Here is a 25,973-nt window from a genome sequence, read left to right on the forward strand (position 1 = left end):
AGTGACTTTTTTTACGTTATTCATGTAGTTTGATTTTACGTATATATATTCGTTTTTACCAATATTTCGATACTACTTCATGTTTTCTCACGATATGTGATTTGGCCTTCAAATCTCAGAATTTTCAAATTTTGCATTTTAAAGCAAGTTTTCTTGCATTTTGTTTCGTAATAAAAATCATCGAATTTAGCAATATTTTGACGTTTATCATCCCCTTTTCCTTTATGTGATATAAACAAAATATCATCGAATTAGGCAATATTTTGCTGTTTTTCCACGTTTTTGTGAACTTTCAGTTTATTGCTCTTAATTCATTTAATATACGATAAAAATTATGCAAACACATAATTGATTAGAAAATAACCTTAAATACTTCATTTTCAATCATTTATTTGTTTCTCGTTAAAATACTGAGTAAGATATTGAAAAAGGGAGAAGTTCTGTTTTTATTGCATATATCGACGTTTCAGCCGGAATAGAGCCGTTTTACGTGTACATCTTCCATCGGTAATATAAACGGAAAATCAGGAACATTTTAGTTAATTCTAATGAAAACACATTGATTTTTATCATTTGTATTTCAAACAACATTGTCATATGTCTTTTCTTGGATCTAAATAATACGAAACCTCGCTCTATGATTTGAAGTTAAAATCATCAAATATGGTAATATAGTGACTTTTTTCACGTTATTCATGTAGTTTGATTTTACGTATATATATTCGTTTTTACCAATATTTCGATACTACTTCATGTTTTCTCACGATATGTGATTTGGCCTTCAAATCTCAGAATTTTCAAATTTTGCATTTTTAAGCAAGTTTTCTTGCATTTTTATTTTGTACTAAAAATCATCGAATTTAGCAATATTTTGACATTTATCATCCCCTTTTCCTTTATGTGATTTAAACAAAATATCATCGAATTAGGCAATATTTTGCCGTTTTTCCACGTTTTTGTGAATTTTCAGTTTATTGTTATTAATTCATTAAATATACGATAAAAATTATGCAAACACATAATTGATCAGAAAATAACCTTAAATACTTCATTTTCAATCATCTATTTGTTTCTCGTTAAAATACTGAGTAAGATATTGAAAAGGGGAGAAGTTCTGTTAATATTGCATATGTCGACGTTTCAGCCGGATTAGAGCCGTTTTATGTGTACATCTTCCATCGGTAATATAAACGGAAAATCAGGAACATTTTAGTTAAATCTAATGAAAACACATTGATTTTTATCATTTGTATTGGAAGCAACATCTTTATACGTCTTTTGTAGGGTCTAAAAAACACGAAACGTCGCTCTATGATTCGAAGTTAAAATCCTCAAATTTGGTATAATAATGATTTTTTTCACGTTTTTCATGTAGTTTGATATTACGTATATATATTCATTTTTACCAATATTTCGATACTATTTCACGATATGTGCTTTGGCCTTCATATCTCAGATTTTCGCATAAAATTGCATTTTAAACAAGTTTTCTTGCATTTTGTTTCGTACTAAAAATCATCGAATTCAGCAATATTTTGACGTTTATCATCCCCTTTTCCTTTATGTAATATAAACAAAATATCATCGAATTAGGCAATATTTTGCTGTTTTTCCACGTTTTTGTGAACTTTCAGTTTATTGCTCTTAATTCATTAAAAATACGATAAAAATTATGCAAACACATAATTGATTAAAAATTAACCTTAAACACTTAATTTTCAATCAACTATTTGTTTCTCGTTAAAATACTGAGTAAGATATTGGAAAGGGGAGAAGTTCTGTTTTTATTGCATATATCGACGTTTCAGCCGGATTAGAGCGGTTTTACGTGTACATCTTCCATCGGTAATATAAACGGAAAATCAGGAACATTTTAGTTAATTCTAATGAAAACACATTGATTTTTATCATTTGTGTTTCAAACAACATTGTCATATGTCTTTTCTTGGATCTAAATAATACGAAACTTCGCTCTATGATTTGAAGTTAAAATCCTCAAATATGGTAATATAGTGACTTTTTTTACGTTATTCATGTAGTTTGATTTTACGTATATATATTCGTTTTTACCAATATTTCGATACTACTTCATGTTTTCTCACGATATGTGATTTGGCCTTCAAATCTCAGAATTTTCAAATTTTGCATTTTAAAGCAAGTTTTCTTGCATTTTGTTTCGTAATAAAAATCATCGAATTTAGCAATATTTTGACGTTTATCATCCCCTTTTCCTTTATGTGATATAAACAAAATATCATCGAATTAGGCAATATTTTGCTGTTTTTCCACGTTTTTGTGAACTTTCAGTTTATTGCTCTTAATTCATTTAATATACGATAAAAATTATGCAAACACATAATTGATTAGAAAATAACCTTAAATACTTCATTTTCAATCATTTATTTGTTTCTCGTTAAAATACTGAGTAAGATATTGAAAAAGGGAGAAGTTCTGTTTTTATTGCATATATCGACGTTTCAGCCGGATTAGAGCCGTTTTACGTGTACATCTTCCATCGGTAATATAAACGGAAAATCAGGAACATTTTAGTTAATTCTAATGAAAACACATTGATTTTTATCATTTGTATTTCAAACAACATTGTCATATGTCTTTTCTTGGATCTAAATAATACGAAACCTCGCTCTATGATTTGAAGTTAAAATCATCAAATATGGTAATATAGTGACTTTTTTCACGTTATTCATGTAGTTTGATTTTACGTATATATATTCGTTTTTACCAATATTTCGATACTACTTCATGTTTTCTCACGATATGTGATTTGGCCTTCAAATCTCAGAATTTTCAAATTTTGCATTTTTAAGCAAGTTTTCTTGCATTTTTATTTTGTACTAAAAATCATCGAATTTAGCAATATTTTGACATTTATCATCCCCTTTTCCTTTATGTGATTTAAACAAAATATCATCGAATTAGGCAATATTTTGCCGTTTTTCCACGTTTTTGTGAATTTTCAGTTTATTGTTATTAATTCATTAAATATACGATAAAAATTATGCAAACACATAATTGATCAGAAAATAACCTTAAATACTTCATTTTCAATCATCTATTTGTTTCTCGTTAAAATACTGAGTAAGATATTGAAAAGGGGAGAAGTTCTGTTAATATTGCATATGTCGACGTTTCAGCCGGATTAGAGCCGTTTTATGTGTACATCTTCCATCGGTAATATAAACGGAAAATCAGGAACATTTTAGTTAAATCTAATGAAAACACATTGATTTTTATCATTTGTATTGGAAGCAACATCTTTATACGTCTTTTGTAGGGTCTAAAAAACACGAAACGTCGCTCTATGATTCGAAGTTAAAATCCTCAAATTTGGTATAATAATGATTTTTTTCACGTTTTTCATGTAGTTTGATATTACGTATATATATTCATTTTTACCAATATTTCGATACTATTTCACGATATGTGCTTTGGCCTTCATATCTCAGATTTTCGCATAAAATTGCATTTTAAACAAGTTTTCTTGCATTTTGTTTCGTACTAAAAATCATCGAATTCAGCAATATTTTGACGTTTATCATCCCCTTTTCCTTTATGTAATATAAACAAAATATCATCGAATTAGGCAATATTTTGCTGTTTTTCCACGTTTTTGTGAACTTTCAGTTTATTGCTCTTAATTCATTAAAAATACGATAAAAATTATGCAAACACATAATTGATTAAAAATTAACCTTAAACACTTAATTTTCAATCAACTATTTGTTTCTCGTTAAAATACTGAGTAAGATATTGGAAAGGAGAGAAGTTCTGTTTTTATTGCATATATCGACGTTTCAGCCGGAATAGAGCGGTTTTACGTGTACATCTTCCATCGGTAATATAAACGGAAAATCAGGAACATTTTAGTTAATTCTAATGAAAACACATTGATTTTTATCATTTGTGTTTCAAACAATATTGTCATATGTCTTCTCTTGGATCTAAATAATACGAAACCTCGCTTTATGATTTGAAGTTAAAATCCTCAAATATGGTAATATAGTGACTTTTTTCACGTTATTCATGTAGTTTGATTTTACGTATATATATTCGTTTTTACCAATATTTCGATACTACTTCATGTTTTCTCACGATATGTGATTTGGCCTTCAAATCTCAGAATTTTCAAATTTTGCATTTTAAAGCAAGTTTTCTTGCATTTTGTTTCGTAATAAAAATCATCGAATTTAGCAATATTTTGACGTTTATCATCCCCTTTTCCTTTATGTGATATAAACAAAATATCATCGAATTAGGCAATATTTTGCTGTTTTTCCACGTTTTTGTGAACTTTCAGTTTATTGCTCTTAATTCATTTAATATACGATAAAAATTATGCAAACACATAATTGATTAGAAAATAACCTTAAATACTTCATTTTCAATCATTTATTTGTTTCTCGTTAAAATACTGAGTAAGATATTGAAAAAGGGAGAAGTTCTGTTTTTATTGCATATATCGACGTTTCAGCCGGATTAGAGCCGTTTTACGTGTACATCTTCCATCGGTAATATAAACGGAAAATCAGGAACATTTTAGTTAATTCTAATGAAAACACATTGATTTTTATCATTTGTATTTCAAACAACATTGTCATATGTCTTTTCTTGGATCTAAATAATACGAAACCTCGCTCTATGATTTGAAGTTAAAATCATCAAATATGGTAATATAGTGACTTTTTTTACGTTATTCATGTAGTTTGATTTTACGTATATATATTCGTTTTTACCAATATTTCGATACTACTTCATGTTTTCTCACGATATGTGATTTGGCCTTCAAATCTCAGAATTTTCAAATTTTGCATTTTTAAGCAAGTTTTCTTGCATTTTTATTTTGTACTAAAAATCATCGAATTTAGCAATATTTTGACATTTATCATCCCCTTTTCCTTTATGTGATTTAAACAAAATATCATCGAATTAGGCAATATTTTGCCGTTTTTCCACGTTTTTGTGAATTTTCAGTTTATTGTTATTAATTCATTAAATATACGATAAAAATTATGCAAACACATAATTGATCAGAAAATAACCTTAAATACTTCATTTTCAATCTTCTATTTGTTTCTCGTTAAAATACTGAGTAAGATATTGAAAAGGGGAGAAGTTCTGTTAATATTGCATATATCGACGTTTCAGCCGGATTAGAGCCGTTTTATGTGTACATCTTCCATCGGTAATATAAACGGAAAATCAGGAACATTTTAGTTAAATCTAATGAAAACACATTGATTTTTATCATTTGTATTGGAAGCAACATCTTTATACGTCTTTTGTAGGGTCTAAAAAATACGAAACGTCGCTCTATGATTCGAAGTTAAAATCCTCAAATTTGGTATAATAATGACTTTTTTCACGTTTTTCATGTAGTTTGATATTACGTATATATATTCATTTTTACCAATATTTCGATACTATTTCACGATATGTGCTTTGGCCTTCATATCTCAGATTTTCGCATAAAATTGCATTTTAAGCAAGTTTTATTGCATTTTGTTTCGTACTAAAAATCATCGAATTCAGCAATATTTTGACGTTTATCATCCCCCTTTTCCTTTATGTGATATAAACAAAATATCATCGAATTAGGCAATATTTTGCTGTTTTTCCACGTTTTTGTGAACTTTCAGTTTATTGCTCTTAATTCATTAAAAATACGATAAAAATTGTGCAAACACATAATTGATTAGAAATTAACCTTAAACACTTAATTTTCAATCAACTGTTTGTTTCTCGTTAAAATACTGAGTAAGCTATTGGAAAGGGGAGAAGTTCTGTTTTTATTGCATATATCGACGTTTCAGCCGGGTTAGAGCGGTTTTACGTGTACATCTTCCATCGGTAATATAAACGGAAAATCAGGAACATTTTAGTTAATTCTAATGAAAACACATTGATTTTTATCATTTGTGTTTCAAACAACATTGTCATATGTCTTTTCTTGGATCTAAATAATACGAAACCTCGCTCTATGATTTGAAGTTAAAATCCTCATATATGGTAATATAGTGACTTTTTTTACGTTATTCATGTAGTTTGATTTTACGTATATATATTCGTTTTTACCAATATTTCGATACTACTTCATGTTTTCTCACGATATGTGATTTGGCCTTCAAATCTCAGAATTTTCAAATTTTGCATTTTTTAGCAAGTTTTCTTGCATTTTCTTTTGAACTAAAAATCATCGAATTTAGCAATATTTTGACATTTATCATTCCCTTTTCCTTTATGTTATTTAAACAAAATATCATCGAATTAGGCAATATTTTGCCGTTTTTCCACGTTTTTGTGAATTTTCAGTTTATTGTTATTAATTCATTAAATATACGATAAAAATTATGCAAACACATAATTGATCAGAAAATAACCTTAAATACTTAATTTTCAATCATCTATTTGTTTCTCGTTAAAATACTGAGTAAGATATTGAAAAGGGGAGAAGTTCTGTTTTTATTGCATATATCGACGTTTCAGCCGGATTAGAGCGGTTTTACGTGTACATCTTCCATCGGTAATATAAACGGAAAATCAGGAACATTTTAGTTAATTCTAATGAAAACACATTGATTTTTATCATTTGTGTTTCAAACAACATTGTTATATGTCTTTTCTTGGATCTAAATAATACGAAACCTCGCTCTATGATTTGAAGTTAAAATCCTCAAATATGGTAATATAGTGACTTTTTTTACGTTATTCATGTAGTTTGATTTTACGTATATATATTCGTTTTTACCAATATTTCGATACTACTTCAGGTTTTCTCACGATATGTGATTTGGCCTTCAAATCTCAGAATTTTCAAATTTTGCATTTTTTAGCAAGTTTTCTTGCATTTTCTTTTGAACTAAAAATCATCGAATTTAGCAATATTTTGACATTTATCATTCCCTTTTCCTTTATGTTATTTAAACAAAATATCATCGAATTAGGCAATATTTTGCCGTTTTCCACGTTTTTGTGAATTTTCAGTTTATTGTTATTAATTCATTAAATATACGATAAAAATTATGCAAACACATAATTGATCAGAAAATAACCTTAAATACTTCATTTTCAATCATCTATTTGTTTCTCGTTAAAATACTGAGTAAGATATTGAAAAGGGGAGAAGTTCTGTTTTTATTGCATATATCGACGTTTCAGCCGGATTAGAGCCGTTTTACGTGTACATCTTCCATCGGTAATATAAACGGAAAATCAGGAACATTTTAGTTAAATTCTAATGAAAACACATTGATTTTAATCATTTGTATTGGAAGCAACATCTTTATACGTCTTTCGTAGGGTCTAAAAAATACGAAACGTCGCTCTATGATTCGAAGATAAAATCCTCAAATTTGGTATAATAATGCCTTTTTTCACGTTTTTCATGTAGCTTGAAATTACGTATATATATTCATTTTTACCAATATTTCGATACTATTTCATGTAGTATCACGATATGTGCTTTGGCCTTCATATCTCAGATTTTCGCATAAAATTGCATTTTAAGCAAGTTTTCTTGCATTTTGTTTTGTACTAAAAATCATCGAATTCAGCAATATTTTGACGTTTATCATCCCCTTTTCCTTTATGTGATATAAACAAAATATCATCGAATTAGGCAATATTTTGCTGTTTTTCCACGTTTTTGTGAACTTTCAGTTTATTGCTCTTAATTCATTAAAAATACGATAAAAATTATGCAAACACATAATTGATTAAAAATTAACCTTAAACACTTAATTTTCAATCAACTATTTGTTTCTCGTTAAAATACTGAGTAAGATATTGGAAAGGGGAGAAGTTTTCTTTTTATTGCATATATCGACGTTTCAGCCGGATTAGAGCGGTTTTACGTGTACATCTTCCATCGGTAATATAAACGGAAAATCAGGAACATTTTAGTTAATTCTAATGAAAACACATTGATTTTTTTATCATTTGTATTAGAAACAACATTGTCATATGTCTTTTCTTGGATCTAAATAATACGAAACCTCGCTCTATGATTTGAAGTTAAAATCATCAAATATGGTAATATAGTGACTATTTTCACGTTATTCATGTAGTTTGATTTTACGTATATATATTCGTTTTTACCAATATTTCGATACTACTTCATGTTTTCTCACGATATGTGATTTGGCCTTCAAATCTCAGAATTTTCAAATTTTGCATTTTTAAGCAAGTTTTCTTGCATTTTTATTTTGTACTAAAAATCATCGAATTTAGCAATATTTTGACATTTATCATCCCCTTTTCCTTTATGTGATTTAAACAAAATATCATCGAATTAGGCAATATTTTGCCGTTTTTCCACGTTTTTGTGAATTTTCAGTTTATTGTTATTAATTCATTAAATATACGATAAAAATTATGCAAACACATAATTGATCAGAAAATAACCTTAAATACTTCATTTTCAATCATCTATTTGTTTCTCGTTAAAATACTGAGTAAGATATTGAAATGGGGAGAAGTTCTTTTAATATTGCATATATCGACGTTTCAGCCGGATTAGAGCCGTTTTATGTGTACATCTTCCATCGGTAATATAAACGGAAAATCAGGAACATTTTAGTTAAATCTAATGAAAACACATTGATTTTTATCATTTATATTGGAAGCAACATCTTTATATGTCTTTTGTAGGGTCTAAAAAATACGAAACGTCGCTCTATGATTCGAAGTTAAAATCCTCAAATTTGGTATAATAATGACTTTTTTCACGTTTTTCATGTAGTTTGATATTACGTATATATATTCATTTTTACCAATATTTCGATACTATTTCACGATATGTGCTTTGGACTTCATATCTCAGATTTTCGCATAAAATTGCATTTTAAGCAAGTTTTCTTGCATATTGTTTCGTACTAAAAATCATCGAATTCAGCAATATTTTGACGTTTATCATCCCCCTTTTCCTTTATGTGATATAAACAAAATATTATCGAATTAGGCAATATTTTGCTGTTTTTCCACGTTTTTGTGAACTTTCAGTTTATTGCTCTTAATTCATTAAAAATACGATAAAAATTGTGCAAACACATAATTGATTAGAAATTAACCTTAAACACTTAATTTTCAATCAACTATTTGTTTCTCGTTAAAATACTGAGTAAGATATTGGAAAGGGGAGAAGTTCTGTTTTTATTGCATATATCGACGTTTCAGCCGGATTAGAGCGGTTTTACGTGTACATCTTCCATCGGTAATATAAACGGAAAATCAGGAACATTTTAGTTAATTCTAATGAAAACACATTGATTTTTATCATTTGTGTTTCAAACAACATTGTCATATGTCTTTTCTTGGATCTAAATAATACGAAACCTCGCTCTATGATTTGAAGTTAAAATCCTCAAATATGGTAATATAGTGACTTTTTTTACGTTATTCATGTAGTTTGATTTTACGTATATATATTCGTTTTTACCAATATTTCGATACTACTTCATGTTTTCTCACGATATGTGATTTGGCCTTCAAATCTCAGAATTTTCAAATTTTGCATTTTTTAGCAAGTTTTCTTGCATTTTCTTTTGAACTAAAAATCATCGAATTTAGCAATATTTTGACATTTATCATTCCCTTTTCCTTTATGTTATTTAAACAAAATATCATCGAATTAGGCAATATTTTGCCGTTTTTCCACGTTTTTGTGAATTTTCAGTTTATTGTTATTAATTCATTAAATATACGATAAAAATTATGCAAACACATAATTGATCAGAAAATAACCTTAAATACTTAATTTTCAATCATCTATTTGTTTCTCGTTAAAATACTGAGTAAGATATTGAAAAGGGGAGAAGTTCTGTTTTTATTGCATATATCGACGTTTCAGCCGGATTAGAGCGGTTTTACGTGTACATCTTCCATCGGTAATATAAACGGAAAATCAGGAACATTTTAGTTAATTCTAATGAAAACACATTGATTTTTATCATTTGTGTTTCAAACAACATTGTCATATGTCTTTTCTTGGATCTAAATAATACGAAACCTCGCTCTATGATTTGAAGTTAAAATCCTCAAATATGGTAATATAGTGACTTTTTTTACGTTATTCATGTAGTTTGATTTTACGTATATATATTCGTTTTTACCAATATTTCGATACTACTTCAGGTTTTCTCACGATATGTGATTTGGCCTTCAAATCTCAGAATTTTCAAATTTTGCATTTTTTAGCAAGTTTTCTTGCATTTTCTTTTGAACTAAAAATCATCGAATTTAGCAATATTTTGACATTTATCATTCCCTTTTCCTTTATGTTATTTAAACAAAATATCATCGAATTAGGCAATATTTTGCCGTTTTTCTACGTTTTTGTGAATTTTCAGTTTATTGTTATTAATTCATTAAATATACGATAAAAATTATGCAAACACATAATTGATCAGAAAATAACCTTAAATACTTCATTTTCAATCATCTATTTGTTTCTCGTTAAAATACTGAGTAAGATATTGAAAAGGGGAGAAGTTCTGTTTTTATTGCATATATCGACGTTTCAGCCGGATTAGAGCCGTTTTATGTGTACATCTTCCATCGGTAATATAAACAGAAAATCAGGAACATTTTAGTTAAATCTAATGAAAACACATTGATTTTTATCATTTGTATTGGAAGCAACATCTTTATACGTCTTTTGTAGGGTCTAAAAAATACGAAACGTCGCTCTATGATTCGAAGTTAAAATCCTCAAATTTGGTATAATAATGACTTTTTTCACGTTTTTCATGCAGTTTGATTTTACGTATATATATTCATTTTTACCAATATTTCGATACTATTTCACGATATGTGCTTTGGCCTTCATATCTCAGATTTTCGCATAAAATTGCATTTTAAGCAAGTTTTCTTGCATTTTGTTTCGTACTAAAAATCATCGAATTCAGCAATATTTTGACGTTTATCATCCCCCTTTTCCTTTATGTGATATAAACAAAATATCATCGAATTAGGCAATATTTTGCTGTTTTTCCACGTTTTTGTGAACTTTCAGTTTATTGCTCTTAATTCATTAAAAATACGATAAAAATTGTGCAAACACATAATTGATTAGAAATTAACCCCAAACACTTAATTTTCAATCAACTATTTGTTTCTCGTTAAAATACTGAGTAAGCTATTGGAAAGGGGAGAAGTTCTGTTTTTATTGCATATATCGACGTTTCAGCCGGGTTAGAGCGGTTTTACGTGTACATCTTCCATCGGTAATATAAACGGAAAATCAGGAACATTTTAGTTAATTCTAATGAAAACACATTGATTTTTATCATTTGTGTTTCAAACAACATTGTCATATGTCTTTTCTTGGATCTAAATAATACGAAACCTCGCTCTATGATTTGAAGTTAAAATCCTCAAATATGGTAATATAGTGACTTTTTTTACGTTATTCATGTAGTTTGATTTTACGTATATATATTCGTTTTTACCAATATTTCGATACTACTTCATGTTTTCTCACGATATGTGATTTGGCCTTCAAATCTCAGAATTTTCAAATTTTGCATTTTTTAGCAAGTTTTCTTGCATTTTCTTTTGAACTAAAAATCATCGAATTTAGCAATATTTTGACATTTATCATTCCCTTTTCCTTTATGTTATTTAAACAAAATATCATCGAATTAGGCAATATTTTGCCGTTTTTCCACGTTTTTGTGAATTTTCAGTTTATTGTTATTAATTCATTAAATATACGATAAAAATTATGCAAACACATAATTGATCAGAAAATAACCTTAAATACTTCATTTTCAATCATCTATTTGTTTCTCGTTAAAATACTGAGTAAGATATTGAAAAGGGGAGAAGTTCTGTTTTTATTGCATATATCGACGTTTCAGCCGGATTAGAGCCGTTTTACGTGTACATCTTCCATCGGTAATATAAACGGAAAATCAGGAACATTTTAGTTAAATTCTAATGAAAACACATTGATTTTAATCATTTGTATTGGAAGCAACATCTTTATACGTCTTTCGTAGGGTCTAAAAAATACGAAACGTCGCTCTATGATTCGAAGATAAAATCCTCAAATTTGGTATAATAATGCCTTTTTTCACGTTTTTCATGTAGCTTGAAATTATGTATATATATTCATTTTTACCAATATTTCGATACTATTTCATGTAGTATCACGATATGTGCTTTGGCCTTCATATCTCAGATTTTCGCATAAAATTGCATTTTAAGCAAGTTTTCTTGCATTTTGTTTTGTACTAAAAATCATCGAATTCAGCAATATTTTGACGTTTATCATCCCCTTTTCCTTTATGTGATATAAACAAAATATCATCGAATTAGGCAATATTTTGCTGTTTTTCCACGTTTTTGTGAACTTTCAGTTTATTGCTCTTAATTCATTAAAAATACGATAAAAATTATGCAAACACATAATTGATTAAAAATTAACCTTAAACACTTAATTTTCAATCAACTATTTGTTTCTCGTTAAAATACTGAGTAAGATATTGGAAAGGGGAGAAGTTTTCTTTTTATTGCATATATCGACGTTTCAGCCGGATTAGAGCGGTTTTACGTGTACATCTTCCATCGGTAATATAAACGTAAAATCAGGAACATTTTAGTTAATTCTAATGAAAACACATTGATTTTTTTATCATTTGTATTAGAAACAACATTGTCATATGTCTTTTCTTGGATCTAAATAATACGAAACCTCGCTCTATGATTTGAAGTTAAAATCATCAAATATGGTAATATAGTGACTTTTTTCACGTTATTCATGTAGTTTGATTTTACGTATATATATTCGTTTTTACCAATATTTCGATACTACTTCATGTTTTCTCACGATATGTGATTTGGCCTTCAAATCTCAGAATTTTCAAATTTTGCATTTTTAAGCAAGTTTTCTTGCATTTTTATTTTGTACTAAAAATCATCGAATTTAGCAATATTTTGACATTTATCATCCCCTTTTCCTTTATGTGATTTAAACAAAATATCATCGAATTAGGCAATATTTTGCCGTTTTTCCACGTTTTTGTGAATTTTCAGTTTATTGTTATTAATTCATTAAATATACGATAAAAATTATGCAAACACATAATTGATCAGAAAATAACCTTAAATACTTCATTTTCAATCATCTATTTGTTTCTCGTTAAAATACTGAGTAAGATATTGAAAAGGGGAGAAGTTCTGTTTTTATTGCATATATCGACGTTTCAGCCGGATTAGAGCTGTTTTATGTGTACATCTTCCATCGGTAATATAAACGGAAAATCAGGAACATTTTAGTTAATTCTAATGAAAACACATTGATTTTTATCATTTGTGTTTCAAACAACATTGTCATATGTCTTTTCTTGGATCTAAATAATACGAAACCTCGCTCTATGATTTGAAGTTAAAATCCTCAAATATGGTAATATAGTGACTTTTTTTACGTTATTCATGTAGTTTGATTTTACGTATATATATTCGTTTTTACCAATATTTCGATACTACTTCATGTTTTCTCACGATATGTGATTTGGCCTTCAAATCTCAGAATTTTCAAATTTTGCATTTTTTAGCAAGTTTTCTTGCATTTTCTTTTGAACTAAAAATCATCGAATTTAGCAATATTTTGACATTTATCATTCCCTTTTCCTTTATGTTATTTAAACAAAATATCATCGAATTAGGCAATATTTTGCCGTTTTTCCACGTTTTTGTGAATTTTCAGTTTATTGTTATTAATTCATTAAATATACGATAAAAATTATGCAAACACATAATTGATCAGAAAATAACCTTAAATACTTAATTTTCAATCATCTATTTGTTTCTCGTTAAAATACTGAGTAAGATATTGAAAAGGGGAGAAGTTCTGTTTTTATTGCATATATCGACGTTTCAGCCGGATTAGAGCGGTTTTACGTGTACATCTTCCATCGGTAATATAAACGGAAAATCAGGAACATTTTAGTTAATTCTAATGAAAACACATTGATTTTTATCATTTGTGTTTCAAACAACATTGTCATATGTCTTTTCTTGGATCTAAATAATACGAAACCTCGCTCTATGATTTGAAGTTAAAATCCTCAAATATGGTAATATAGTGACTTTTTTTACGTTATTCATGTAGTTTGATTTTACGTATATATATTCGTTTTTACCAATATTTCGATACTACTTCAGGTTTTCTCACGATATGTGATTTGGCCTTCAAATCTCAGAATTTTCAAATTTTGCATTTTTTAGCAAGTTTTCTTGCATTTTCTTTTGAACTAAAAATCATCGAATTTAGCAATATTTTGACATTTATCATTCCCTTTTCCTTTATGTTATTTAAACAAAATATCATCGAATTAGGCAATATTTTGCCGTTTTTCCACGTTTTTGTGAATTTTCAGTTTATTGTTATTAATTCATTAAATATACGATAAAAATTATGCAAACACATAATTGATCAGAAAATAACCTTAAATACTTCATTTTCAATCATCTATTTGTTTCTCGTTAAAATACTGAGTAAGATATTGAAAAGGGGAGAAGTTCTGTTTTTATTGCATATATCGACGTTTCAGCCGGATTAGAGCCGTTTTGTGTGTACATCTTCCATCGGTAATATAAACGGAAAATCAGGAACATTTTAGTTAAATCTAATGAAAACACATTGATTTTTATCATTTGTATTGGAAGCAACATCTTTATACGTCTTTTGTAGGGTCTAAAAAATACGAAACGTCGCTCTATGATTCGAAGTTAAAATCCTCAAATTTGGTATAATAATGACTTTTTTCACGTTTTTCATGCAGTTTGATTTTACGTATATATATTCGTTTTTACCAATATTTCGATACTACTTCATGTTTTCTCACGATATGTGATTTGGCCTTCAAATCTCAGAATTTTCAAATTTTGCATTTTAAAGCAAGTTTTCTTGCATTTTGTTTCGTAATAAAAATCATCGAATTTAGCAATATTTTGACGTTTATCATTCCCTTTTCCTTTATGTGATATAAACAAAATATCATCGAATTAGGCAATATTTTGCTGTTTTTCCACGTTTTGGTAAACTTTCAGTTTATTGCTCTTAATTCATTAAATATACGATAAAAATTATGCAAACACATAATTGATTAGAAAATAACCTTAAATACTTCATTTTCAATCATTTATTTGTTTCTCGTTAAAATACTGAGTAAGATATTGAAAAAGGGAGAAGTTCTGTTTTTATTGCATATATCGACGTTTCAGCCGGATTAGAGCCGTTTTACGTGTACATCTTCCATCGGTAATATAAACGGAAAATCAGGAACATTTTAGTTAATTCTAATGAAAACACATTGATTTTTATCATTTGTATTTCAAACAACATTGTCATATGTCTTTTCTTGGATCTAAATAATACGAAACCTCGCTCTATGATTTGAAGTTAAAATCATCAAATATGGTAATATAGTGACTTTTTTCACGTTATTCATGTAGTTTGATTTTACGTATATATATTCGTTTTTACCAATATTTCGATACTACTTCATGTTTTCTCACGATATGTGATTTGGCCTTCAAATCTCAGAATTTTCAAATTTTGCATTTTTAAGCAAGTTTTCTTGCAATTTTATTTTGTACTAAAAATCATCGAATTTAGCAATATTTTGACATTTATCATCCCCTTTTCCTTTATGTGATTTAAACAAAATATCATCGAATTAGGCAATATTTTGCCGTTTTTCTACGTTTTTGTGAATTTTCAGTTTATTGTTATTAATTCATTAAATATACGATAAAAATTATGCAAACACATAATTGATCAGAAAATAACCTTAAATACTTCATTTTCAATCATCTATTTGTTTCTCGTTAAAATACTGAGTAAGATATTGAAAAGGGGAGAAGTTCTTTTAATATTGCATATATCGACGTTTCAGCCGGATTAGAGCCGTTTTATGTGTACATCTTCCATCGGTAATATAAACAGAAAATCAGGAACATTTTAGTTAAATCTAATGAAAACACATTGATTTTTATCATTTGTATTGGAAGCAACATCTTTATACGTCTTTTGTAGGGTCTAAAAAATACGAAACGTCGCTCTATGATTCGAAGTTAAAATCCTCAAATTTGGTATAATAATGACTTTTTTCACGTTTTTCATGTAGTTTGATATTACGTATATATATTCATTTTTACCAATATTTCGATACTATTTCACGATATGTGCTTTGGCCTTCATATCTCAGATTTTCGCATAAAATTGCATTTTAAGCAAGTTTTCTTGCATTTTGTTTCGTACTAAAAATCATCGAATTCAGCAATATTTTGACGTTTATCATCCCCCTTTTCCTTTATGTGATATAAACAAAATATCATCGAATTAGGCAATATTTTGCTGTTTTTCCACGTTTTTGTGAACTTTCAGTTTATTGCTCTTAATTCATTAAAAATACGATAAAAATTGTGCAAACACATAATTGATTAGAAATTAACCTTAAACACTTAATTTTCAATCAACTATTTGTTTCTCGTTAAAATACTGAGTAAGCTATTGGAAAGGGGAGAAGTTCTGTTTTTATTGCATATATCGACGTTTCAGCCGGGTTAGAGCGGTTTTACGTGTACATCTTCCATCGGTAATATAAACGGAAAATCAGGAACATTTTAGTTAATTCTAATGAAAACACATTGATTTTTATCATTTGTGTTTCAAACAACATTGTCATATGTCTTTTCTTGGATCTAAATAATACGAAACCTCGCTCTATGATTTGAAGTTAAAATCCTCAAATATGGTAATATAGTGACTTTTTTTACGTTATTCATGTAGTTTGATTTTACGTATATATATTCGTTTTTACCAATATTTCGATACTACTTCATGTTTTCTCACGATATGTGATTTGGCCTTCAAATCTCAGAATTTTCAAATTTTGCATTTTTTAGCAAGTTTTCTTGCATTTTCTTTTGAACTAAAAATCATCGAATTTAGCAATATTTTGACATTTATCATTCCCTTTTCCTTTATGTTATTTAAACAAAATATCATCGAATTAGGCAATATTTTGCCGTTTTTCCACGTTTTTGTGAATTTTCAGTTTATTGTTATTAATTCATTAAATATACGATAAAAATTATGCAAACACATAATTGATCAGAAAATAACCTTAAATACTTCATTTTCAATCATCTATTTGTTTCTCGTTAAAATACTGAGTAAGATATTGAAAAGGGGAGAAGTTCTGTTTTTATTGCATATATCGACGTTTCAGCGGGATTAGAGCCCTTTTACGTGTACATCTTCCATCGGTAATATAAACGGAAAATCAGGAACATTTTAGTTAAATTCTAATGAAAACACATTGATTTTAATCATTTGTATTGGAAGCAACATCTTTATACGTCTTTCGTAGGGTCTAAAAAATACGAAACGTCGCTCTATGATTCGAAGATAAAATCCTCAAATTTGGTATAATAATGCCTTTTTTCACGTTTTTCATGTAGCTTGAAATTACGTATATATATTCATTTTTACCAATATTTCGATACTATTTCATGTAGTATCACGATATGTGCTTTGGCCTTCATATCTCAGATTTTCGCATAAAATTGCATTTTAAGCAAGTTTTCTTGCATTTTGTTTTGTACTAAAAATCATCGAATTCAGCAATATTTTGACGTTTATCATCCCCTTTTCCTTTATGTGATATAAACAAAATATCATCGAATTAGGCAATATTTTGCTGTTTTTCCACGTTTTTGTGAACTTTCAGTTTATTGCTCTTAATTCATTAAAAATACGATAAAAATTATGCAAACACATAATTGATTAAAAATTAACCTTAAACACTTAATTTTCAATCAACTATTTGTTTCTCGTTAAAATACTGAGTAAGATATTGGAAAGGGGAGAAGTTTTCTTTTTATTGCATATATCGACGTTTCAGCCGGATTAGAGCGGTTTTACGTGTACATCTTCCATCGGTAATATAAACGGAAAATCAGGAACATTTTAGTTAATTCTAATGAAAACACATTGATTTTTTTATCATTTGTATTAGAAACAACATTGTCATATGTCTTTTCTTGGATCTAAATAATACGAAACCTCGCTCTATGATTTGAAGTTAAAATCATCAAATATGGTAATATAGTGACTTTTTTCACGTTATTCATGTAGTTTGATTTTACGTATATATATTCGTTTTTACCAATATTTCGATACTACTTCATGTTTTCTCACGATATGTGATTTGGCCTTCAAATCTCAGAATTTTCAAATTTTGCATTTTTAAGCAAGTTTTCTTGCATTTTTATTTTGTACTAAAAATCATCGAATTTAGCAATATTTTGACATTTATCATCCCCTTTTCCTTTATGTGATTTAAACAAAATATCATCGAATTAGGCAATATTTTGCCGTTTTTCCACGTTTTTGTGAATTTTCAGTTTATTGTTATTAATTCATTAAATATACGATAAAAATTATGCAAACACATAATTGATCAGAAAATAACCTTAAATACTTCATTTTCAATCATCTATTTGTTTCTCGTTAAAATACTGAGTAAGATATTGAAAAGGGGAGAAGTTCTTTTAATATTGCATATATCGACGTTTCAGCCGGATTAGAGCTGTTTTATGTGTACATCTTCCATCGGTAATATAAACGGAAAATCAGGAACATTTTAGTTAAATCTAATGAAAACACATTGATTTTTATCATTTATATTGGAAGCAACATCTTTATACGTCTTTTGTAGGGTCTAAAAAATACGAAACGTCGCTCTATGATTCGAAGTTAAAATCCTCAAATTTGGTATAATAATGACTTTTTTCACGTTTTTCATGTAGTTTGATATTACGTATATATATTCATTTTTACCAATATTTCGATACTATTTCACGATATGTGCTTTGGACTTCATATCTCAGATTTTCGCATAAAATTGCATTTTAAGCAAGTTTTCTTGCATTTTGTTTCGTACTAAAAATCATCGAATTCAGCAATATTTTGACGTTTATCATCCCCCTTTTCCTTTATGTGATATAAACAAAATATCATCGAATTAGGCAATATTTTGCTGTTTTTCCACGTTTTTGTGAACTTTCAGTTTATTGCTCTTAATTCATTAAAAATACGATAAAAATTGTGCAAACACATAATTGATTAGAAATTAACCTTAAACACTTAATTTTCAATCAACTATTTGTTTCTCGTTAAAATACTGAGTAAGATATTGGAAATGGGAGAAGTTCTGTTTTTATTGCATATATCGACGTTTCAGCCGGATTAGAGCGGTTTTACGTGTACATCTTCCATCGGTAATATAAACGGAAAATCAGGAACATTTTAGTTAATTCTAATGAAAACACATTGATTTTTATCATTTGTGTTTCAAACAACATTGTCATATGTCTTTTCTTGGATCTAAATAATACGAAACCTCGCTCTATGATTTGAAGTTAAAATCCTCAAATATGGTAATATAGTGACTTTTTTTACGTTATTCATGTCGTTTGATTTTACGTATATATATTCGTTTTTACCAATATTTCGATACTACTTCATGTTTTCTCACGATATGTGATTTGGCCTTCAAATCTCAGAATTTTCAAATTTTGCATTTTTTAGCAAGTTTTCTTGCATTTTCTTTTGAACTAAAAATCATCGAATTTAGCAATATTTTGACATTTATCATTCCCTTTTCCTTTATGTTATTTAAACAAAATATCATCGAATTAGGCAATATTTTGCCGTTTTTCCACGTTTTTGTGAATTTTCAGTTTATTGTTATTAATTCATTAAATATACGATAAAAATTATGCAAACACATAATTGATCAGAAAATAACCTTAAATACTTAATTTTCAATCATCTATTTGTTTCTCGTTAAAATACTGAGTAAGATATTGAAAAGGGGAGAAGTTCTGTTTTTATTGCATATATCGACGTTTCAGCCGGATTAGAGCGGTTTTACGTGTACATCTTCCATCGGTAATATAAACGGAAAATCAGGAACATTTTAGTTAATTCTAATGAAAACACATTGATTTTTATCATTTGTGTTTCAAACAACATTGTCATATGTCTTTTCTTGGATCTAAATAATACGAAACCTCGCTCTATGATTTGAAGTTAAAATCCTCAAATATGGTAATATAGTGACTTTTTTTACGTTATTCATGTAGTTTGATTTTACGTATATATATTCGTTTTTACCAATATTTCGATACTACTTCAGGTTTTCTCACGATATGTGATTTGGCCTTCAAATCTCAGAATTTTCAAATTTTGCATTTTTTAGCAAGTTTTCTTGCATTTTCTTTTGAACTAAAAATCATCGAATTTAGCAATATTTTGACATTTATCATTCCCTTTTCCTTTATGTTATTTAAACAAAATATCATCGAATTAGGCAATATTTTGCCGTTTTTCCACGTTTTTGTGAATTTTCAGTTTATTGTTATTAATTCATTAAATATACGATAAAAATTATGCAAACACATAATTGATCAGAAAATAACCTTAAATACTTCATTTTCAATCATCTATTTGTTTCTCGTTAAAATACTGAGTAAGATATTGAAAAGGGGAGAAGTTCTTTTAATATTGCATATATCGACGTTTCAGCCGGATTAGAGCTGTTTTATGTGTACATCTTCCATCGGTAATATAAACGGAAAATCAGGAACATTTTAGTTAAATTCTAATGAAAACACATTGATTTTAATCATTTGTATTGGAAGCAACATCTTTATACGTCTTTCGTAGGGTCTAAAAAATACGAAACGTCGCTCTATGATTCGAAGATAAAATCCTCAAATTTGGTATAATAATGCCTTTTTTCACGTTTTTCATGTAGCTTGAAATTACGTATATATATTCATTTTTACCAATATTTCGATACTATTTCATGTAGTATCACGATATGTGCTTTGGCCTTCATATCTCAGATTTTCGCATAAAATTGCATTTTAAGCAAGTTTTCTTGCATTTTGTTTTGTACTAAAAATCATCGAATTCAGCAATATTTTGACGTTTATCATCCCCTTTTCCTTTATGTGATATAAACAAAATATCATCGAATTAGGCAATATTTTGCTGTTTTTCCACGTTTTTGTGAACTTTCAGTTTATTGCTCTTAATTCATTAAAAATACGATAAAAATTATGCAAACACATAATTGATTAAAAATTAACCTTAAACACTTAATTTTCAATCAACTATTTGTTTCTCGTTAAAATACTGAGTAAGATATTGGAAAGGGGAGAAGTTTTCTTTTTATTGCATATATCGACGTTTCAGCCGGATTAGAGCGGTTTTACGTGTACATCTTCCATCGGTAATATAAACGGAAAATCAGGAACATTTTAGTTAATTCTAATGAAAACACATTGATTTTTTTATCATTTGTATTAGAAACAACATTGTCATATGTCTTTTCTTGGATCTAAATAATACGAAACCTCGCTCTATGATTTGAAGTTAAAATCATCAAATATGGTAATATAGTGACTTTTTTCACGTTATTCATGTAGTTTGATTTTACGTATATATATTCGTTTTTACCAATATTTCGATACTACTTCATGTTTTCTCACGATATGTGATTTGGCCTTCAAATCTCAGAATTTTCAAATTTTGCATTTTTAAGCAAGTTTTCTTGCATTTTTATTTTGTACTAAAAATCATCGAATTTAGCAATATTTTGACATTTATCATCCCCTTTTCCTTTATGTGATTTAAACAAAATATCATCGAATTAGGCAATATTTTGCCGTTTTTCCACGTTTTTGTGAATTTTCAGTTTATTGTTATTAATTCATTAAATATACGATAAAAATTATGCAAACACATAATTGATCAGAAAATAACCTTAAATACTTCATTTTCAATCATCTATTTGTTTCTCGTTAAAATACTGAGTAAGATATTGAAAAGGGGAGAAGTTCTTTTAATATTGCATATATCGACGTTTCAGCCGGATTAGAGCTGTTTTATGTGTACATCTTCCATCGGTAATATAAACGGAAAATCAGGAACATTTTAGTTAAATCTAATGAAAACACATTGATTTTTATCATTTATATTGGAAGCAACATCTTTATACGTCTTTTGTAGGGTCTAAAAAATACGAAACGTCGCTCTATGATTCGAAGTTAAAATCCTCAAATTTGGTATAATAATGACTTTTTTCACGTTTTTCATGTAGTTTGATATTACGTATATATATTCATTTTTACCAATATTTCGATACTATTTCACGATATGTGCTTTGGACTTCATATCTCAGATTTTCGCATAAAATTGCATTTTAAGCAAGTTTTCTTGCATTTTGTTTCGTACTAAAAATCATCGAATTCAGCAATATTTTGACGTTTATCATCCCCCTTTTCCTTTATGTGATATAAACAAAATATCATCGAATTAGGCAATATTTTGCTGTTTTTCCACGTTTTTGTGAACTTTCAGTTTATTGCTCTTAATTCATTAAAAATACGATAAAAATTGTGCAAACACATAATTGATTAGAAATTAACCTTAAACACTTAATTTTCAATCAACTATTTGTTTCTCGTTAAAATACTGAGTAAGATATTGGAAATGGGAGAAGTTCTGTTTTTATTGCATATATCGACGTTTCAGCCGGATTAGAGCGGTTTTACGTGTACATCTTCCATCGGTAATATAAACGGAAAATCAGGAACATTTTAGTTAATTCTAATGAAAACACATTGATTTTTATCATTTGTGTTTCAAACAACATTGTCATATGTCTTTTCTTGGATCTAAATAATACGAAACCTCGCTCTATGATTTGAAGTTAAAATCCTCAAATATGGTAATATAGTGACTTTTTTTACGTTATTCATGTAGTTTGATTTTACGTATATATATTCGTTTTTACCAATATTTCGATACTACTTCATGTTTTCTCACGATATGTGATTTGGCCTTCAAATCTCAGAATTTTCAAATTTTGCATTTTTTAGCAAGTTTTCTTGCATTTTCTTTTGAACTAAAAATCATCGAATTTAGCAATATTTTGACATTTATCATTCCCTTTTCCTTTATGTTATTTAAACAAAATATCATCGAATTAGGCAATATTTTGCCGTTTTTCCACGTTTTTGTGAATTTTCAGTTTATTGTTATTAATTCATTAAATATACGATAAAAATTATGCAAACACATAATTGATCAGAAAATAACCTTAAATACTTAATTTTCAATCATCTATTTGTTTCTCGTTAAAATACTGAGTAAGATATTGAAAAGGGGAGAAGTTCTGTTTTTATTGCATATATCGACGTTTCAGCCGGATTAGAGCGGTTTTACGTGTACATCTTCCATCGGTAATATAAACGGAAAATCAGGAACATTTTAGTTAATTCTAATGAAAACACATTGATTTTTATCATTTGTGTTTCAAACAACATTGTCATATGTCTTTTCTTGGATCTAAATAATACGAAACCTCGCTCTATGATTTGAAGTTAAAATCCTCAAATATGGTAATATAGTGACTTTTTTTACGTTATTCATGTAGTTTGATTTTACGTATATATATTCGTTTTTACCAATATTTCGATACTACTTCATGTTTTCTCACGATATGTGATTTGGCCTTCAAATCTCAGAATTTTCAAATTTTGCATTTTAAAGCAAGTTTTCTTGCATTTTGTTTCGTAATAAAAATCATCGAATTTAGCAATATTTTGACGTTTATCATTCCCTTTTCCTTTATGTGATATAAACAAAATATCATCGAATTAGGCAATATTTTGCTGTTTTTCCACGTTTTGGTAAACTTTCAGTTTATTGCTCTTAATTCATTAAATATACGATAAAAATTATGCAAACACATAATTGATTAGAAAATAACCTTAAATACTTCATTTTCAATCATTTATTTGTTTCTCGTTAAAATACTGAGTAAGATATTGAAAAAGGGAGAAGTTCTGTTTTTATTGCATATATCGACGTTTCAGCCGGATTAGAGCCGTTTTACGTGTACATCTTCCATCGGTAATATAAACGGAAAATCAGGAACATTTTAGTTAATTCTAATGAAAACACATTGATTTTTATCATTTGTATTTCAAACAACATTGTCATATGTCTTTTCTTGGATCTAAATAATACGAAACCTCGCTCTATGATTTGAAGTTAAAATCATCAAATATGGTAATATAGTGACTTTTTTCACGTTATTCATGTAGTTTGATTTTACGTATATATATTCGTTTTTACCAATATTTCGATACTACTTCATGTTTTCTCACGATATGTGATTTGGCCTTCAAATCTCAGAATTTTCAAATTTTGCATTTTTAAGCAAGTTTTCTTGCAATTTTATTTTGTACTAAAAATCATCGAATTTAGCAATATTTTGACATTTATCATCCCCTTTTCCTTTATGTGATTTAAACAAAATATCATCGAATTAGGCAATATTTTGCCGTTTTTCTACGTTTTTGTGAATTTTCAGTTTATTGTTATTAATTCATTAAATATACGATAAAAATTATGCAAACACATAATTGATCAGAAAATAACCTTAAATACTTCATTTTCAATCATCTATTTGTTTCTCGTTAAAATACTGAGTAAGATATTGAAAAGGGGAGAAGTTCTTTTAATATTGCATATATCGACGTTTCAGCCGGATTAGAGCCGTTTTATGTGTACATCTTCCATCGGTAATATAAACAGAAAATCAGGAACATTTTAGTTAAATCTAATGAAAACACATTGATTTTTATCATTTGTATTGGAAGCAACATCTTTATACGTCTTTTGTAGGGTCTAAAAAATACGAAACGTCGCTCTATGATTCGAAGTTAAAATCCTCAAATTTGGTATAATAATGACTTTTTTCACGTTTTTCATGTAGTTTGATATTACGTATATATATTCATTTTTACCAATATTTCGATACTATTTCACGATATGTGCTTTGGCCTTCATATCTCAGATTTTCGCATAAAATTGCATTTTAAGCAAGTTTTCTTGCATTTTGTTTCGTACTAAAAATCATCGAATTCAGCAATATTTTGACGTTTATCATCCCCCTTTTCCTTTATGTGATATAAACAAAATATCATCGAATTAGGCAATATTTTGCTGTTTTTCCACGTTTTTGTGAACTTTCAGTTTATTGCTCTTAATTCATTAAAAATACGATAAAAATTGTGCAAACACATAATTGATTAGAAATTAACCTTAAACACTTAATTTTCAATCAACTATTTGTTTCTCGTTAAAATACTGAGTAAGCTATTGGAAAGGGGAGAAGTTCTGTTTTTATTGCATATATCGACGTTTCAGCCGGGTTAGAGCGGTTTTACGTGTACATCTTCCATCGGTAATATAAACGGAAAATCAGGAACATTTTAGTTAATTCTAATGAAAACACATTGATTTTTATCATTTGTGTTTCAAACAACATTGTCATATGTCTTTTCTTGGATCTAAATAATACGAAACCTCGCTCTATGATTTGAAGTTAAAATCCTCAAATATGGTAATATAGTGACTTTTTTTACGTTATTCATGTAGTTTGATTTTACGTATATATATTCGTTTTTACCAATATTTCGATACTACTTCATGTTTTCTCACGATATGTGATTTGGCCTTCAAATCTCAGAATTTTCAAATTTTGCATTTTTTAGCAAGTTTTCTTGCATTTTCTTTTGAACTAAAAATCATCGAATTTAGCAATATTTTGACATTTATCATTCCCTTTTCCTTTATGTTATTTAAACAAAATATCATCGAATTAGGCAATATTTTGCCGTTTTTCCACGTTTTTGTGAATTTTCAGTTTATTGTTATTAATTCATTAAATATACGATAAAAATTATGCAAACACATAATTGATCAGAAAATAACCTTAAATACTTCATTTTCAATCATCTATTTGTTTCTCGTTAAAATACTGAGTAAGATATTGAAAAGGGGAGAAGTTCTGTTTTTA

Source organism: Procambarus clarkii, chromosome 2 (assembly GCF_040958095.1).
Source record: "Procambarus clarkii isolate CNS0578487 chromosome 2, FALCON_Pclarkii_2.0, whole genome shotgun sequence".
Taxonomy (NCBI): Eukaryota; Metazoa; Arthropoda; class Malacostraca; order Decapoda; family Cambaridae; genus Procambarus; species Procambarus clarkii.